The 5,163-nt window shown below is 43.2% G+C and overlaps 1 pseudogene; it reads right to left on the bottom strand.

Moving 5' to 3' along the window:
- Positions 1 to 2,181: 2,181 nt before the first annotated feature.
- The window catches only part of LOC112509135, an 8,072-nt pseudogene continuing 5,090 nt past the window's right edge, over positions 2,182 to 5,163 (bottom strand).

Here is a 5,163-nt window from a genome sequence, read left to right as displayed (position 1 = left end):
GAGCTATCGTGGGTAGTGGGGTTGAGGGAGTACCGAATGAAGTTCATCCAGACGTTTGCATCGGGCTTTAAATTTGAAGCCCGATAGGTCCTTAGCATGTAATTAGCATGGTTGTTCCACCCCGTCCCGACCTTTCCTAACTCTCTACTGATCTCTTCTAGCTGGGCAAACGAGGCTGTTTGAGAGAGGCTTTCAAAGTCTGTTGTGGCCGGGGGTGATAGACCCAAAAGCCGATTGAATGACGTGGCCGAAGTATTCACTTTAACACCCCGGAGTTTGATATTAGTGGTGCTAAAAATAAAGGCCTCCGCGTAAAACTCTCGAATCAAAGATAGATTAAAGGAACTTTTCACCTCACACAGTGCCTGCCATCCTTGCCTATCGATCACCTCTCGAATGAAACTAAACTCATCGACACTCCTCCTATCGAACCCTTTATCTGGTAAAATCTGTTTGTTTTTTATCTTGGCAAATCGTAGCTGCGCAACCTCAGAACTAAACCCATCAAAGCGCATCTGTGGCCTAAGAATGGGCCGAGTGTTTGATAAACTCCGTGTGGAACGCACCCGAGAAGGGCCTGCTGTATCCTCAGGCCTACCCGTGGTCGTGCGAGGTGATGTTCGAGGCATAAAGACTGTGTGCCTAAGCTGGACAGATGGTGGAGTTCGTCTTGGTTTCTTTTTCAAGGGCCGACTTTGTACGGCCTTTGACCGTGTGGCGAAAATCCGTCCCAATCCCTTCCTTTTTCGAGTAGGGATTGAGGTTAAATTTCGTACCTCGGCCTCCAAATCAGGCTCTACATTATCTTCAACCATAGTTTCCATAACAGGTTCTATATTAGTCTCATTTTCATGCGCACTGTGTGGATCTATAACAGCCTCATTCAGCTCATTCAAATCAATGTCCTCAAGCCCAACCGATTCATCCTCAACAGTGTGGGGTATGGAATCGGGCAAAACAGCGGCATACGTGTGCAAGGATGATCGTACCAAGTGAGAAAGAACACTTTTGGTGGACTTATCACAGTGCAGGGAGAACAAGGAGAAATAAAATGTTCATCCTCAGATGAATCAGAGGTTGTTATTCCCTCTATCAGTTCATGTAGTCGTGAAAAGGGGTTTACCTCAGCGCCCAAATTAGGGCTCGAATCTGCTGGTGATAAAGGAGGGGGTTCGTTGATGTCGATTAACCTTGTGTGTGGTGATGGTGGTGGAATATTGTTGACAGGCGGAGGAGGTGGTGGAAAGGGCGAAGCAATGTCGGCGATGGCGACGGTGGTAGGCGCAGTTGGTGGAGGCACAATCGGGAAGCGGATATCGAGGAGTGGATATCGCGTGGGTGCTCGTCGTGCCCTAGGCGGTGCGTCGTCAACGAGCGGTGGCGAAGGGTCGGCGACGAGAGGGAGGGTGTTCGGCTGACGCGGTGGTGATGGTGATGAGGGAGGAGACGGCGAGGGCGAGCCCTTGGCGATAAGGTCTACCATCTCAGGTTCTCTAGTTGGTCGTGAGGCGGAGGCGCAAGCCCGCCGGCGGTTGCTTCGCCGGACTGGTGGCGGTGGTTCGCGAACTGCCATTCTCTTCATCCTTGCCATGGTTTCGAATAGGGAGGAGAGGTGAGTGGAGTGGTTTTGACTGAGGGGTTAATGGAGACTAGGTTAGTGGTTTATGGAGAGTGGTTTATGGAGAGTGGGGGAAAAGTGATTTGAAAAGAAAAGCAGCGGGTGATGGTGACGAGGAAGCAGGCGGCGATGATAAGTGTTTAAGGAGGAAGAGAAACAGTATTTTCTTCATTAAACTCATGCACTCATGGTTTACCAAGATGTCAAAAAAAAATTATTATCCAATGGATAAACATTTAATGTGATGGAGTGGGTTTTGGATGCATGGGGAACATAATCTGCAGAAAGGTGGCTGACAAAGACTATGGTGATGTATTGGTGAGGTCACATTGTACTCTTCTGACTTTCTACAAAGGTGCTGAACATTTTCACAAGTGACCCTAAAAATACTGCAGCAATGGTAGCACATCAATCTTCCCCTAAAAGATTCCTTACAAAAGACCTTCACAAGACCAAACTAATTAATCATAAAAGCTTAAAAACATGAATTTAAAGAAGGAGAATATTTACAAACAAACGTGGACTTGAGAAAGTCCAAAAATACCTTCATCCTAAGGTATAGCCTAATTCTCAGAGCCAAGCTCCGGGAATGCTACAGAATCATGAAATACCTTAATTCGCTGTCCATTCATTTTAAACACCGTGTCGTCCTCCGGATTGATGAGGTCAACCGCTCCATAGGGGTAAACTTTATGAATGACAAAGGGTCCAGACCACCTAGACTTGAGCTTTCCCGGGAATAGTTTCAACCTAGAGTTAAATAAGAGGACCTTTTGTCCCTCTTTCAACTCCCGGTGTTGGATCCTATTATCATGCCATTTTTTTGTCTTTTCTTTATAGAGTTTGGCATTTTCATAAGACATTTGTCTTTGCTCTTCCATCTCGCAAAGTTGAAATTTTCTTTTCCTTCCGGCCTCATCCAAAGACATATTGAGCTCTTTGATAGCCCAATATGCTTTGTGCTCAAGTTCTAATGGCAAATGACATGCTTTTATGTAGACAAGCTTATATGGGGACATACCGATTGGTGTTTTGAAAGCGGTTCGGTACGCCCATAAAGCGTCGTCTAATTTAAATGCCCAGTCCTTCCTATTTGGTTTTACCACTTTTTCCAAAATGCTTTTGATTTCCCTATTAGAAAGCTCTGCCAAACCATTCGTTTGCGGGTGATAGGTCGTGGCAATTCTGTGGTTAACATTATATTTTTCAATGACTCCTTTTAATAAATTGTTCACAAAGTGAGTACCCTCGTCACTAATTAGTGCTCTAGGGGTACCGAAACGTGTGAAAATCTGTTTTTGGAGGAACTTAACCACAGTTTTTGCGTCATTTGACACACATGCCATAGCCTCCACCCATTTGGAAACGTAATCAACAGCCACAAGTATGTATTGGCAATTATTTGATGGAAGAAAAGGACCCATGAAGTCTATTCCCCAAACATCAAACAATTCGACTTCGAGTATCCCGTTTAATGGCATTTCATTCCTTTTGGAAATGGAGCCACTCCGTTGACACTCGTTGCACCTTTGTGAAAAGTTGTGGGAATCTTTAAAAAGAGTTGGCCAATAAAACCCGGACTGTAAAACTTTGGTTGCAGTTCTTTGGCCTCCGAAATGGCCTCCGTATGGTGCATGATGGCAATGTTGTAAGATGGTTGCCACTTCAGATTCGGGCACGCATCTTCTCAAAATCTGATCTGCACCAAGCCTAAACAAAAATGGTTCATCCCAAAGGTAAGATTTGACATCATGAAAGAATTTTTTCAACATGTGGCCTGTGTAATTAGAGGGTTTTATTCCACAGGCCAAGAAATTAGCCAAATCTGCAAACCATGGTGTTTTCGGTTGGTCAATYAAGAGGATTCTTTCATCTGGAAAAGTATCACTAATATCCATTCCTCCTTTCTCGGGCTCTTCCAACCTAGACAAATGGTCCGCTACTTGATTTTCTACCCCCTTTCTATCAAGAATTTCTAAGTCAAACTCTTGCAATAACAACACCCATCTTATCAACCTAGGTTTTGCATCTTTCTTTGAAATTAGGTACTTGATGGCTGAGTGATCGGTATGGACAATGACTTTTGTTCCCATCAAGTAGGACCTAAACCTCTCAAAAGCGAAAACTATGGCCAATAATTCTTTCTCAGTTGTGGTATAATTAATTTGTGCTTCATTCAAAATCTTACTTGCGTAGTAGATTGAATGAAACACCTTGTCTTTCTTTTGTCCTAGTACMGCACCTACCGCCCAATCACTAGCGTCGCACATGATCTCAAAAGGTTTGTTCCAATCCGGGGCAACTACCACAGGTGCGGTAACCAAAGCYTTTTTCAAAGTTTTGAATGCATTTCTGCATTCAACATTAAAATTGAATTTTTGGTCATGCTGGAGGAGTAAACAAAGCGGTTTTGAAATTTTAGAAAAATCTTTGATAAACCTTCTATAAAATCCGGCATGACCCAAAAAGCTTCTGATTCCCTTAACCGTGGTCGGTTCGGGTAGTTTTTCAATTACTTCAAGCTTTGCCTTATCTACCTCAACCCCTCTTTTTGAAATCAAGTGTCCAAGAACAATTCCTTCCTTGACCATGAAATGACATTTCTCCCAGTTTAGGACCAAGTCCGTTTCCTCACACCTTTCCAAGCTCTTTTTCAAATTAGTTCAAACAATTGTCAAATGATGAACCATACACAGAAAAATCATCCATAAATATTTCAATGGATTTTTCAAGCATATCAGAAAAGATGGACATCATACACCTTTGAAAGGTGGCAGGAGCATTACAAAGTCCAAATGGCATTCTTCTGAAAGCAAAGGTGCCATAGGGACAAGTAAAGGTGGTTTTCTCTTGGTCTTCCGGAGAAATTGCTATTTGATTGTACCCTGAGTAACCATCTAAGAAACAATAGAACTCCTTTCCGGCTAATCTGTCTAACATTTGGTCAATGAAAGGTAGTGGAAAATGGTCTTTTTGGGTAGCCTTGTTTAGTCTCCTATAGTCCATGCATATTCTCCAACCAKAGACAACTCTASTAGGGATAAGTTCATTTTTTTCATTYKTGATGACWGTGAACCCTCCCTTTTTAGGAACACACTGGACCGGACTAACCCAAGAACTACTGGCAATCGGAAAAATAATTCCGGCATCTAACCATTTTAAAATCTCCTTTTTGACTACTTCTTTCATGACAGGGTTCAACCTTCGTTGGGGTTCTATGGAAGTGAAATTTCTATCTTCTAGGATGATCTTGTGTTGACAAATAGAGGGACTAATCCCTTTAAGGTCAGCAATGGTCCATCCTAAGGCTTTCTTATGCAGTTTCAACATGTCCACAAGTTTCTTTTCTTGATGCAATTCTARGGTAGATGAGATAATGACAGGCAATTTGCCTTCTTCTCCTAGAAAAGCATACTTTAGATGGGACGGGAGTTGTTTTAATTCCAAATCAGGTGGTGATTCTATGGACGGGGTGAAGTCTTTTTGCTCATTATATTCCAGCAGCTCAAATGCTGCAGCATCCACTGGGACAACATCAGTTCCTA

This window comes from Cynara cardunculus (assembly GCF_001531365.2).
Source record: "Cynara cardunculus var. scolymus isolate 2C chromosome LG 3, CcrdV1, whole genome shotgun sequence".
NCBI classification, from domain to species: Eukaryota; Viridiplantae; Streptophyta; class Magnoliopsida; order Asterales; family Asteraceae; genus Cynara; species Cynara cardunculus.
This window is presented reverse-complemented; position numbering and strand designations above follow the sequence as displayed.